We start from the raw sequence: 16,181 nt of genomic DNA on the forward strand, positions 1-16,181 counted from the left end.
AAAGAGGGTGAGAAACAACCATCTTATACAGATCCAAAATCTTGTGTAGAGAAAGCCAACCCCCTTTTGTAATTACAAATTGATGGGCCACTATGCAAGTGGGGAAGATTGACCCTCTTGATCTTTTCAACAAATAAGTTTCCTCTAGTCCTCCTAGTTGCCACAAAATTTTTGCTACTCCTACTTTTAAAGGCACTTGAAAGGTAAGACATGGGGAGTGTCTCTGAAACCATAAATTCTGATGATAGTTGAAACTGAATATGGGATGATGTCTCGACAATTGTCTGAAACCTTCAAACCAATAGGATTGTCTAGGGGCCTAATAAGAGCTTCCAATGCCTTGGGTATTTTGGGATTGTCACTCAATAGTAAGCATCTTAGTTTTGAGGCAAAATATCTATCAAACCCAACAAAACTAGCCTTGTTTGCTTCCCAGGTCATATCTGCACTCCATAATTGGACTGGTAGTGCTTCCCCATCCTGTTCCCTTTTCAATTTCATCTCCTTTCCAAAATATGTTACTCCTTTGAATAGAAACATGTGCATTATCAAAGAATAGTGACCAAAAATCTTTTCCACCTTGCCCTTCACAATCCCAACCAGGCCGTTATTAATTTCTTTAGCTAAATAAGAAGCAAAATCCAAAATTATGTCCACACCAAAAGAGGAAATCTGAGTAATCATGTACATAAAATCCATAGGCATAAAATCCTCTTCATCTTTTCCAAAAACTCTACATAGAGTCCTATATGCCTCTACAGCCCTAGCATTGAAGTATGCCCTTTTGAAGGGTTCCTTGGAGGCAGCTTTTATTGCAGGTAAAATTCCAATTTTAACTATATGTGCCCTCACTACACCTTTCCTAGCAACATCCTTCTTTGACATGTATTCTTCTTCTAATCCTTTTAAATCAATTGGCACATGGTAGCCAGTGAGAGACCCTAAACCAAATACTTGCCTAATTTCCTTTGCATTGATTGTGATTAGAATTTCACCATCAACTCTCCTCACTACTCTAATTGCTTGGTCATAGTTTTTTGCCACAACCTCAAGGAGGTCATAATCCATAAAGACACTAGGAACTACTAATTTTCCTAAATCAAAGTTCCAAATATTTGCATATAGGGCAAACAAATTCCTCTCTGAAAACCATTTCTTAAATAAATCTAGACTAGTTTGAGAAGTGTTAGCATCTTGGACCCAATTCCCTTTATCATATAATCCATCTCCAACTCTTAGCCTAGGGTTTAATGAAGTTATCATTTTTACTTGTATAGTTTCAATGGTGAATTCATGAAGTGATTTGAGTAGGTCATCATGGATGTTTCTATCCAAATAATGCTCTTGCCTAGAAAACACCTTCTTTGGAGGCATCTTGACTATAATTCACAGAAATTTAAATGCTAGAGAGGTTATAGTGTATAAATACTTGCTTGTCTATTGGTTCTTCTATGTAATTCTATGATAGCTAGTGAATAATGGGAAACTACTTCACACTCTTGTTAGGCTCAACAAAATATTCTCAGTAATCTCTTGTGCTAAAAAAAAAATTCAAATCTTTGTTCGCATGAGATAAAACTGGTGAGATCTCTTTTAATATACCTTATTTTTCTCACACGCGAAGCTTTCAATCCTCATAATGAACTATAAGTGAAAACATAATGGCACCACCTTCTACGTTCAAATTTACACCGTCGATCTTTGAAAAATCCTATGATCCAGGAATGTTAGTAGGGATGACTCATGTTCTACTTGACATGTTGGTAGTCAATCCAATGATATTTTTCCATGTGTACTTTTCCCCTCATTTTTGGCACTTCAAACTAGACCCACTAACTTATGACGACATGTGTTGTTGAGTCACTACCTCACTATACATATAGAGTGAGCATGTTGCCATAGTGACGAAGTGACAACCCTTGATCTAATCTTAATCTGATGATAGACATTTTATTGCATTTTCATTACTATAATGGTGGGTCCCTCCTACATTTTCCTTGTTCATTATGTAACTACACATAAAAAGTGAGCAACTTTCAATAGCGACAAAGCGATGATCATTGATTGCCTTTTGATTGAGTAGAGAAAATTTGATGCATCATGCAATACAAATATGGTGGGCCCCCTCTTTGTCTATTTTACTCGCTATGTCACTATACATAATACTTGAGAAACTCACCATGGCAATAAAGCGACAACCGTAGATCTGAGCTTGATCTGAGGACTAGGAAATTGCATGACATGCATACACTATGTTGGGTCCCTAGTCACTATGTTACATAAGATAAATAGTACACATCTTTGCATAACGAGGTAGCGACTATCATTAATCTCATCTTGATTGAATGATCACAATTCTTCATCTAATTTCTGACTAGAGTGTGGGTTCAAGTTACTACTGATGTGAGAATGTACTGTCCAACTAGCTCATAATTAATACTTTAATCCTTGCTATATCATCTTGTGGCTTAGGTCCCATCACATACCCACTTTCTAGCTGGGTGCTATGTTGCTAACAGTGAGGTGCAAAGTTTTTTTGATCATGACATAGCGACCTATGGTATTCTCAGTTTGTCCTGTGCATGAAATGTATCCAACTAGATGCCACCATGTCCAAAGGTTACATGACTCATATTTTATGAAGCAAACGTCTCAGACCCACGTTTTGAAGCTATTTGCAGTGCTATCATTTTCTGTCAAGGCACTATGTCACTAATGGTGAAGATTGTTTATTTTTCGATAGTGACATAGCGACCTCTAATGTATTGTTAAAATCTGGTGTCAAAAAGATAGATACCTATCAAATCATAATTATCCTAATTAGTGCTTCTGATAGAACAATAAAATTGGATGCCCACCATGCCACTTGGGAATTTTATGGCACTTGAAAATTTAAAAGTAATCATCATCTGTATTTTCCATTAAGGTGATATGTCACTAATGGCATGGCACATACTTTTTCTAATAGCGACATGGTGACCAATCAGAAAAATTGAATTCTATTGATGCCTTTTGCACTTCATTTCTTTGGTTCCTTTTCTAGTTTTGACAACTTTGACATAAAAAACATTACTGAACACTTCTGATGCAATTTAATTTCCAATTGCCACTCCTCCATTTCATGACACCACCCCTTAATTTTGCAGTAGTCACTATGTCATGTAGGATAAAACACTTGCATCTTTTGATAGTGACAATGTGACTACTGTAGATTGTACAAGGATCAGACGGTGTGAAACAAAGGGAAAAAAAGGTCACTTGGGGGTGTGAAATATTTGAACTGGACATGGAATGTTCATATTTTAAAATGTTTTGTGCTTGCATAAATTCAAAAGGAATAAGACATAGGGTTTAACCAAGGTTTTCAAAGGTTAACAAATTTGTAGGACCAAAGACCAGAAACCCTATTCTCCATAAAAAATTCAATTATGATTTTTTTAACCTAGATTGGGGAAATTTTTTCTTGCAAAAAATTAGACGAACAATAGTAAATTATAGGTTTCCTATACCAAGGATGGATGACATAATAGATTGTTTGAGTGTGATGCAAGAGCATCCTAGGGTAGTTGGCAATCCTACATCTTGGAGGTATTTTGACCCTAGAGGTAGGGGAATCAATCAAAGAAAGATGTGTGGCTCAGTCACTACTAAGTAGTTTTGGTTGTAGTGTTAATTAAGGTACATGGTTAGAGTATCATTACTTGGTTACTTTCTGGTAGCACTCAGTAGCTGAAGGTACTTGACATACATTGGGAGCTTAGGCTATACTATATGGCTCAATTATGTTGGGTTTCAATGTTGATTGAGTAAATTAGTCAATAAAGGGGCTTGGTTGTTGGAAGTCTCGACACATACTAGTTCTTGGCAATGCATGTTTAAGCTTGGTTATGCTGGATGGATTTTTGTTACTTTGCAGTGGTTTTTTGATATTTAGTCATGTCTTGGTTTCTATTTTGACTAATTTTTGTGTGATTAGTTTCTATCCTGAGCTGACCTTGGCATTTATTTGGTTGTATGTATTTAATTTCTAATGTAAGATGACTAGTGGCTTAAATGTGTATTTAATGCAAGGGTTTATTTAATTTGTATAATGACTAATGGCTTAGCTAGGTATAAGTAGGGGGTCATGTGGAGTCTTAGGTAATAATCATCGAACTTGGAGAAGAGGATGCAGAGGAGTGAAGTTTGAGAAGAGCTTGAGAAATACAAATATTTTTTGGTGGGCTTGCTAGAACAAATTTAGATCTTCCTTGGTGGTTTCTACAAAAAAAATTTCACATTATAGATATGGACTAGCTAGGGTTTGGGTTGGATCTTGAAGGATCTTGTAGAACTATTACTTTCTTTGAATTTGGTTGTAACTGGGAAGGCATTACAATTTGACACATTATGCATGTAATTAGTTATTTAATGAATAAAGAGTTGTGTTTGGTATCAAATCTTATTCTTGTGTTGTATTTCTATTATGTGATTATTTTTTGGGGGATAAAGCATCTCCTTTTGGGATTCTCCTATGTTACACTATGTTAGGTGGTATCAGAGCAAGAGTTTTTCTGAGTGTGTAGATAGATTATTGAAGTTGAGGCAATTTGCACTAAGATCTAGAGTGAAGATCATTAGAGCAAGCATCTAGTTGATCTTGTGGATTCACTACTTTGGATTTGAAAAGATCTTGGAAGATTCCTCTGAGACAATTGGACCCTATGGAAATTAAAGATCTCTGTGATGTTGTGGAAGCGAGGATCTTAGAGAAGATCAAATGAGAATTTAGATTTGAGATGGCACCGATGAAGAGTGATATGATCACTGAGATCATAAGTGCTATAGGTGGTGTACCATGACATATGGGTACTAAAGATGGTTAAGAGAAAGTTGCTAAAGACTTTAACATTTCTCAATTAAATGGAGAAGGTAGAACTAACTAAGTTGAGAGACTTATGGGAAACAGGGTTGGTTTGTTTGATAGATCTAGATCTTAGTTGAAGCTGAAGAATAAGATGTAGGTTTCTAATTTATCAAGTAATTTGAATCTCGAAGATCTAATTGATTGGATTCACTAGTATATTTTAGTAAATATGTGACTGTGTGACTAAATTTTTTAGTCACACCACTAAAAAGCTAATCACATTCTACTATTTCTTTATAAATTACAATGATATGTGGCTAAATAAATGACTAATTTAGTCATAAGGTAAACTCACAACATAAAATGACTCATAGACTACCAAATAAATGAATTAATAGTTAGTCACCTAAACAAAAATATCTAATTAAATAACCAAATAAATGGCTAAATAGCTAGTCAATAACAATATATTAACTCTATTTTTACATTAAGAATAGTAGCTTCCAAAAAGGTGACATCATCATGAAAGAGAATATAGTGTAAAACATCAAACATTTAAGAAAGAAAAAAGTGCAGCTACAAAAGAAATGGAATTTAGATGCTAAAATATTCAACAGAATCTAATCTAAAAGTCGTATCTTACTATTTTTTTTGGATCAAATGTATTTAACAAAAGAATTGAGTCAAATTTATTACATATAGGTTAAGCATACTTAGCTTGCCACCTCATTTCTAAAACCTCTAGCAGGTATTATGCTTTATGACCATTTGTTCCAATATTTATTTCCCCTTCTAATATCATTAATTTTTAACATTAGATTACATTTAATAATTAAATTATGAAAATAAAATATAATTAAATAAAAAATAATTCAATACCAAATATTATTGAACTATTTAAAAAAAAAATTTCAATTATTAGTTTAAGTTGTGTTAAATAAAACATTTTTCAATTAGCTATAATTAATGAATTGTACAAAAGAAAGATTATATTTTATTAATTTTTAATGGGGTGGTGAGAAACATCAATGGAGGGAAGTGACCCAAAGTCCCATTTTCCTCTTTCTATGAGTGATTGAGTAAGTGCATGAGAGGATGATGACCAAAAGAGTAGAGGAGATCAATTAGTGAGATTTTCTATTTGCATAGAGAAGATTCACATAGGCATGAGAGCCATTGAGATGACTGAAATAGGGAAGCATCAACATTTGTCAAGGAATTTCCCTTCTTCAAAGGCTTCCTTCAGTCCACCGAAGAGGCCATTAAAGACAACCATGGGTCAATTCTCCTTTTTAAGGTTTTGTGTTGCTTCTCCAAAAATAATGTAGATACGTGTTCTAAATGCTCTTCATTTCTTCATGAAAACCCAATGATTAATTTAATCAGAGTGATCTATGTTGACAAGTTAAAATAATTTTAAAAAATGATAGGAAATCACTAAGATATTGAACTTATCTACTAAACTATTGGTTTTAAATTTGTTATTAATAATTTGGTTGAATGAAAGGGCCAATCGAGGTTTAATCTTGAAAGCTATAGGTTGTCATCCTTATAGACCAACAAACTCTATAAAGTAGTTTTAAATTTATCCCAAGTTAAAATATGTCATGATCTAGTGATTGACATGTAGGTATGATAAAATGCTTAGGTTGAGCATATTTTCTATGATAGGTGAAGGTCTAGTTTATAGTGAGGAAGTTTTGGTTTGAACCCCATCATACTAATTACTAATCTCTCAATGATCTTGAAGAAAACTATCTAAGTGGATTTTATCAAATACTAAGGTCATGCGTGTTAATTTCAAGAAACCCTCTACTAAAGGTTAATCTAAATTGATAGAGAGTTCTAATTTGAAACTTTCACTATGGGAGTGAAAGCTAAAGAATCAAATAGTATGACCAACTCAACTTGTTTTGGACATGTAAAGATAGAAGTTAACAATAATTTTAACGTATTTTTATTATTATCCATGAAGCCTAATGAAAAATCCATTAAGAAACATAAAATCTATTTATAAACCCTCATTTATTTAGTAATTAATAAGGGTTTGATAATAATTCTGATTTGATGCAGTCCAAAATTCTACAAACTTGGGAAATTTGAGTAGATTCTTAAATCTTACTAATGTGTTTGGTTTTACATCAAAATGTTGTTATAGAAGAAATAATGATGATCCTCTAGAGGGTTCTTGAGGAATTTTGTGTTATTCAATAGTACAAATGTAATACACATTTGTATTGGTTCTATACTGCCTACAAATTGAATCTAATGATCAAGGAAGGATTGAAACACAATGTGTTAACTAAGGAAGCGTATGGGAGATAAATTTTTATGCTACTTATGAAATCCTTGATTTAGATAGCCTAAATTGTCTTAATAACAACAAGGGGTTCTTATTCCATTATTTGGTCTGTATATGCCTAGAAGAAGATGTATTAGGTTTGATTATCATATGCATGGATGAAAAGCCAATCAGGAAAAAAAAAGTTAAGATTTCTCTATGCATAAAAAAATGTTGTTGTAGGAATGCATCAAGGTTTCCATATAAGATAGTAGTAGTCATAGATGGATTCTAAGTTTATATGTATGTAGTGGGGAAGTCTTGGTTGTGAGCATCATGGTCTTAAGGATGGAAATAACCATAGTAAAATTCATTCATGAATTAATGATATTAAGGGTTGATGTAATAGTTGTGGGAGGGATCAAGATTATGTTGGATGACCAGTAACAATATATCTTGAATAAGCATGGAATATGAATAACACTTAGATGATGAAAATATGGTATATTATAGATGGAAGAAGATGGTAAATTTGTGGATGACAAGGCTTAGGAGGATAAAATTTTGAGAAAATAAAGGTAAATGGACTTTGTTGTGGTATGGTAAATTATTGGAAATCTTATAGCTATGTTGAAACTGATTAGAAGGGTAGTGATTGACCTTTGTTTATGTTCCTTTATTTTCCCATGGGAAAATCTTTATCAAGTTTGAAAATTGCATTGATACAAAAAAATAATGGTTCAGGCCCTATGTTGAACCATTAATTTTTTTTATTTTTTGAATTTTTATAAGATTTAATTAAAAAAAATTGAGCTCTTTAGGGTTTCATTGAGATCTCAATTCCAGCTAAGGGTTTTTCTCTCCACAAAAATTGTATCGGTACCCTTTCAAGGGTTTTGTCCTTATTGATTGATTTGGCCCCTTTCTTAAAAGAGGTAGAAAATGATATGGTTTCTTTATTATCTTCAACATACAATGATTTTTAAGAATTTGAAATTGACTTGACTCACTACACAACATGTAAATTTGATAGCTTTGACATTTGGTAAAGAGTACTTTCTGAGTATTTTGTACTCTTATGATTTTTTTGAACTTATACCTTTTTAATGTGTTACTTTGATTATATACTTTTGTTTTCTTTCCCTCTTCAGGATTTGTAAGTGAATACTTAACCTCCATCCCATAAAGCTTCTCATTTATACATTGACCCAACAATCATCTCTCTCTAGGTATACTTTTCACTCATTAATCATTCTCTTCATAAAAATAGCCACATATGAATTGAAAAATTAGTTGTATTTTTATTTTTCATTACTTTGACCTTACTACATTTTCTAATATACTCTATTGCACTTGTTATTGATGAATATGTTGGGTGATGCGACGCGCTCCCCTGCCCACAGGTGGTTAATTATGTGGTGTTCCATGTTCACTAACAGTCATGGCTTTTGGTGCAACGACAAATGGGCCCTACAATTGGTATCAGAGCTTGGTTTTGGCCTGGTCATGGGTTCAAATCTCCCCGGTGCCTTCCCGACCCGCGTAAGCACCTGGTATGCGTGTCGAGGGGGAGATTGTTGGGTGATGCGACACACTCCCCTACCTACAGGTGGTTAATTATGTGGTGTTCCATGTTCACTAACAGTCATGGCTTTTGGTACAATGGAAAATGGGCCTTACAGAATAATTGCTAGTATATAGGACTAGGATGCATAAATATTATTTTTTTGTAATGCTCCTTTGTTTGATCTTTTTTTTTTGGTACTATCTTTGAGTATATGAGTCTACTCCCTCAATCATTTTGCACAAAAATTACAAGAAATAGTTTTTGTTATTGAATAAATGATGAAGAGAAAGGTGGATCACTCAAAAGTCAAATCTAATAGGGAAAAAATCTTCCAAGCTAACTGTGAGATATAAATTCTCACATCAAAAGTTTCACTTTAAGATACTACTCAATTTATCTAAACAAGGAACAAATCCAAGCTCTCCCAACCACTGCTAATTCAGCTCAAACCTCCAATATACTATCAAATAGTCACAAGATCATTTAAAGATCGTTCCATGTCACAAATCCACCTTACTCCACCTTGACTTTGTACCTATTTTTTGCCAATATTATGTCAGTATCATCTTTGTTTCCAAGATCATTTCCAACTTCCCTTCCAACACTCCTTATCATGGATCATATCAACTCTCCTAGACTATCTCCTCTAACAATACAATCAATTTGACAAGCCCTTCATATCCTATTCAATCTTAACTCATTGCATGTTCCATATCTTGAAAATATAGATTGTCTCCTTATAGTGATAGCAACCTTCCCCTGCTACTTCTAAGTATCAAGTTTTCTCCTAACTTATTATCTTCACAAGACTCTCAACACATCAAATGTTCCACCTTCTTTGGAAAATTCCTCACTCTGGCTATTAAAGGTCAAGATCCTTCCCAAAACTCCAATGTCTTCCATTTATATGACACCATCCATTCAATCAAGAACCATCCTCGTGTGATAATAAATGCTCCACTCTACTTATAGATCATGTTAACATATCCCATGTCCCTTAAGGCTACAACCATGTCTAATTATCAAATCAAGAAATCCCTCAAACTATAAATTGTTCATGGTTGTGACTATCTCTATTATACCTCTACAAAATACCCTTGCATTGGATCAAACCTTAACTCTAGTCTTGAAAAATTCTAAGACCAGGTACTTAACAAAAAATCCTCAACCCACTCTATACTTCTACACTTTAATTCATGACAAATAATAACTCTTACTATCCTAACTCTACTTGCATGACAACATTTTTATACCAACACCTCAAAGATCTATTGGTTAAACTCTCACATTCCCCCAACCACATCCTAGTAAGGATCCAAGACCACTTTCTTCACCCTTCAATGTCTCCTTACTTGAGACAACCATATAATTGTTGACTAATGTCCAACCCTTAACTCTACTATCATTTATGAGGAAAAGCTAGTGATAATTATTTTAAAGGCATTTCTCTATATGAAATGGAAGAAGCTAATGGTTCAATCTAATGATCACCAACCTTTCTAGGAGAATGACTACCATTGAAAAGATCTTGTCTATCCATTTTTGAATGACACTTTACACTATTTGATTTGACACTTATTCACTATGATATCCATTACTCCATACATTTTCATGTAAATCTGTTATATATAATATATATATAGATATATATGTATATATATATATATATATATATATATATATATATCTATGTATATATATATATATATATATATCTATGTATATATATATATATATATATATATCTATGTATATATATATATATATATATATATATATCTATGTATATATATATATATATATATCTATGTATATATATATATATATCTATGTATATATATATATATATCTATGTATATATATATATATCTATGTATATATATATATATATATATATATATATATCTATGTATATATATATATATAGACACACACACACACACACACACACACACACACACACACACACACACACACACACACACACACACACACACACACACACACACACACACACACACACAAAATGAAATTAAATGCTCATTGTTCATTATTTTTTTACTCATTTCTATTGATGTCACTGTTTGCTCTTGTAGTTTTAAGCATTGCTCTATAATACTAAGCATCTTTAGAAGAAAAGAATAAATCAAATAGGTCTCTTCCTTCTCCATAGTATGGACATTCTCAAAATAAGTTTGTAATATTTTCTTTATAGTCTTTGAACTATCCTAACTCTCAACCATAATTTTATCAAGTTGAGCTTTGGTGAGCTAAGCTCATAGATCCATCCAAAGGCTTTTCTTTAATTCTCATATGATGGGCATTATCTAAATGCAAGACAACATAGCTTTGATAATCCTTTAGGATTAGATATATGGTTATAGGAATCTTCAACTTCATTTCTTGTCCATCCAGCTTCATGACCTTCATGCATCCATGTCCACTTGATAGTATTGCATTGACCATTTCTAAAAAAATCTCAAAATAGAGCACTGGAATCTCAAAAATAGTATGAATACTATGAGGATATAGATTAGTAATTTATAGGAGATACTATAAAATTTAAAAACTATATTATAGTTGAAATGGTTCAAGACTCAATAATATCTAGGGCCTAATGCCTACTAGTTTGGAATTTCCTCTCCACATTGTTCTAGATCTCAAAGGGCATAAATTCTTATATAGAATTCTTAAATTATGTTGATTTTGCATCAAAGATTTTTTAAATTCAAAAAATTGTCTTATAGATCCTAAAGTACTTTGAACCAAAATTGAACTAGATAAATATGCCCTTCCTTAAGTTAAAAAAATGAATTGTATCTTTGTCTCTATGCAAATTGATCTTTAAAACCTGAAAAATGACACAATTCCACCTGCATTGGTTTTACTAGATTTTTACAATAGGGAGATGAATCATTAGTTTGAGTAGTTTAAATTTCTAATTTTCAATTTTCTTCAATTTTTTGTAGTAGTTTATTGGCGACTGATATGTTTACAATTGAAGTTTCATAGTGGGTACAAAAATAATAATAGACTTGTAATTTCTACACATTTCAAGTGTTTTTTATAGCAAAAATTTCTCACTTTTTCCATCTCCCTCTAACATACACACATATTAGTTTTTTTGTATATAACAATGAATCTCTAGGAAATATCCTAGAAATGCCAAATTAATTAAACAAAAATACTATCAGACTTGTAACTTCTACAAGTTTCAACATTTCTTGATAGCAAAATTTCCCTTACTACATTTAAAAGAGTTACAAGAAAAGTTGAAAGTTTCTTATTTGCATCCAAGATTGACATAGAAAAATATTGGATTAAGTTAAAAACAACTTTATGATCAAATTCTTCAAATATAAATTTGATCCTTTTTGAATAGGTATGAGATTTCTATACAACAACACGACATTTATAAACCATGATAAACTTATCAAAGTTGAACTATAAGAAACATAATAACAATTGCAAATATGTATTTTTTGTAAAAAAAAATCAAGAGTCAATTTAAAACTCCTAAAATAAGTCATCAAGAGCACTTGGTTGAGCTAAGAAATATCATTATCAATAGATGTTCTAAATTTATCATAAAATAGTAGGTATGTTCATCTACAATTGGCTAGTCTTCTAGAGTTTGTTGGATTTGTGAAGAGGAAAATTCTATGTTGATTTAATCATAATGTAAAGAAGCTTTCCCAAGTTTCTACGTGTTCCTCTTTTTGGATTGAATGTGATTGATGCAACTCTAGTTCTTCTCACAGTTTGATGAGTTTTCTCCTTGACTTAATATTTGAATTGCAAAGCATTGTAATTCAAATTTTTGTGCTTTATAGGCCATCCACCATCTATATACAATGATAGTAACTCATGCCATGCCATAGTTGGCCATTGTTATTCCAATCATCTCTTCTATTGGTTTTTTCTTTTTTCAACACTAGTTTCTAATTAGGCTTGATGTTCTTAGATCTAGTTGAAGTAGTAACTTCATAAAGCTTTTTTTTTCAATGTCTTTGTCTATCAACATAAAATATAACTTGCACTCCAAATAACAAGTTATTGCACATAAAGATGCATGCAACAACATGCAAAGATTAATGCAACAACAACTAATATAAATGTTTTTTAAAGCTTTACCTTTTCAAGTTCAAGATCTCAGATGAAGTTACTATCTCAATCCATGTGAACAATCTAAGATATCTTGTTCAATAAATAGCTTCCTAAACCCCAAGAACATCAGTTGCACGATTTCTACAATTTCATGATGTATGATCAATTTCTTCCACTGATAACATTTTGTCCCCCTTTTGGACTTATCAAATCTTCTATAATTTGAGTATACTTTTGATCAATTTGAGGATCATCATCTCCAATAATTCTCTTTTCTTAAGCTAGAAGAGCTAAAATCATACTTTCTAGACTTTGAGAAAAATTGTGTCATGCCCAAAATATAGGGCAAAAACACACAATTTTTTAAATTTTTTTTTAAAAAAAAGTGATAATCAGATTAAATGTAATACATAAGTATTCAAATAGAATTACTTAACTTCCTCACAAACATGTATAATTACAAAATTTAAGTACAAATCAAATGTGAATTTTCTTAACATATTTTAACCTTAGGTTGCATAAATTGATATATATCACTATGTTATCTAATTAACTACATTCAAATGAATATGATTACAAAAACATATGAATACCGTAGGAAGAGTGAAACATCATCATTTTATCCATTTTCAAATAAACATATGTAAAGAACTAAAATACTAAAAGGCCCAATGCAAGAATATTACTCAATCTTTTCTCTTTTATTAATCAACCAAGTTCAAGGCTCCATTGGGAAAGAACTAGTAAGAAAACTTGACATCCTTGCCAAATACATCAAAATTTAAATACATTTTTTTGCATAATGTTTCAATTCAATTGAATTCTCTTCTAGGCCCTTCACCAGAGATTCTTTTCCAATATCTTCAATGCATCAAAGGAGTCATGGGAAAGACAAGAGCCAACCTAGAGATAAAACAACATAATATGATGAACAATTCAAGCATGCATTCCCAACCCAGTTTTGCACAATAGGTTCAAAATTGAACCAAAATAGGGGGAGGTGGATTTTCCCAATAGGAGATGTCAATCACCATATCATAACATAGCCCTTTCGGGGCTAAAATTCAACAACTTTCGTTCTTCTACAAATGCCCTTTCAGGGCCAATATAACAAGGGTATTCATTCCTTCCCTTCTTCAAGAATTCAAATTTTCATACAAGGTATGGGATGACAAGTAGGGGCCCATACACCCTACCCTCTTTCCCTCCTCTCACCATGAGAGGAGACTCTACACTATTGAGGTCCAACTAAGGCCCTTCCCCCAAACATGGCCACTTCTTCCCTATCCAAGGGTGAGTGATGCCGAAACAATCAGCATGAAATTCCCTCAAAAACAAATAAAACATCAAGGCAAGAATAAGAATGACATCAAAAGAAAAACAAGTTAAGATCTCTCCAAAACAACCCCAACACACAAGCAAGCAATACAAAAACAACACAATTTCTTATGCATGATTCAAGCAAAATTCAAGCATGAACAACATGAAGAAAAAAATTCAAAAGGAGTGAAGAACTCCTACCTTCACAAAAAGTTATGGCAAAAATGGTGGGTTGAGAAGAGCTTTTCCTTTTCTTCCTTCAATCTTCAAACTTTCTCCAAAACTAGAGATTGGGTAACAAAAACAAAAACTTCTCCCAAAACACATCTAAAATGATCCTAACTTAACTAGGCTTTAGGTAACCTCAAGGTGGAGTTTCAGTCACCAACTCATGAGAGAGACAAATCAATTTTCGCAATCAACCAAAAGTAGGGTTTTTTAGTGACCCTAAAAGTCAATCTAAGAGGCTAAGGGGGTGGAAAGTACTCCCAACCCATACCCTTACCCCTAGGATACTTAAATTTAATGTTTTTAAGCCTTAAAGACTTAATAGAACCCAACAAAAGCTAGAAGAATTTTAAGACTATATAACAACCTTCAAAGAAAGACAATGTAAATTAGCAAAAATAGCAAGGGGTTTAGTTTCATCTTTTCATTAGATTTCTTGGTTAAATATCATGCACACTAATTGCACACATCAGTAGTTCAAGAAATCACATGCATATATGTAAATTACGTATCAGGAAAATCATGTAAATTTAAAACATCCATCTTTCTAATAATCCATTGTTTAATTCATTTTTGCCCACATTTAATCATTAGAAATCACATAATCAATATAACATAACTTATTCATTAATTTAGATTTAAAAAAAACTAGAATAATCATCATTAGGCATGCATATACCTAACATCATAAACATCACCAATTAAGAAACACTGAACTATCTGGGAGCATAAAACTAAAACATTGAAGTACCAAAATCAACACCCTTATCATTAGGTGAAAATTCCTTGTATCATCATTAGTGAAATTCTAATCTTTAAATTGTCAAGATAATGTAGTAGTTCTCAAGTCACTGAGTATTAAAACATCAATATATCAACTACTCTCTATTTCATTAGGACATTCATAGTATAAAACATAACTTCATATCTATTCAAAACTCCTACCGATTCAATAGAGAAATTCATATCTAATAAGTACGTGCTAGGTGGGACCTTACAAATTGAAAAAAAGAAAAGATGACATTGCTAAATTTTGAAGTTAAACAATTGAATAAAATGGCTTTAACATCCTCATCATCAACTACAAGATTGAATTTTGGTAGTTGTGAAAGAAATAGAGGAATCTAGTATAGATAAGGCTTAGTATGGATATCTTAGGGGTTTATGGATCTTGGGAGCTATACCACTATGAGGGTTGTGAGACAACTTAATGGAGCTCTAAGTGTGTAGAGCATTGTGGATTGTTGTCTAATAGTTTAGGAGATTAGTGATTTGGGATTTTGGGGAGGTCGAAATCCATCAAAGAATATAGAAATTCACCTTAGGAGCTACAACTTTATGAGGGTTTGAGGCAACTTGTTGGATTTTTCTCAGATGTACATGGTCTAGTCTATAAGATTTCATGCCAAGTGATGCATTGGACATCATTGAGATGGTTCATTATTTGTAAGTAGTAAAATTTTTTGGTTGATCCAAATTTGGGTAAGTCAAGTTAGTCAAGAAGGCTATCTTTTCATTGGTCCTTTTGTTGAGGTTAACAATTAACCATTATGACTAGACTACAATGAATGTGGTTGTTCTTTTTTTAACAATTGGAAGAACAGAAAAAGAAGAAGAATGACAATGAATAAAAATTATTGTTGCTTTTGTAAATAGTTTAGTCATCTAACAAAAGATGAACAATAGAAAAAAAAGACTTTTGACACTCCTCAAAGAGGAGGAAACATAGTAGACTACAAAGGGTACATTGACAATAAATAGATAAAGGAGTCTAGAATAGAAAAATTGTACTGTTGATACAAATGATGTAATGCCCACATAACAATAATTAA

The sequence above is a fragment of the Cupressus sempervirens genome, chromosome 9 (genome assembly GCF_028749045.1).
Source record: "Cupressus sempervirens isolate cs-2001-9-10 chromosome 9, ASM2874904v1, whole genome shotgun sequence".
In the NCBI taxonomy this organism is placed as follows: Eukaryota; Viridiplantae; Streptophyta; class Pinopsida; order Cupressales; family Cupressaceae; genus Cupressus; species Cupressus sempervirens.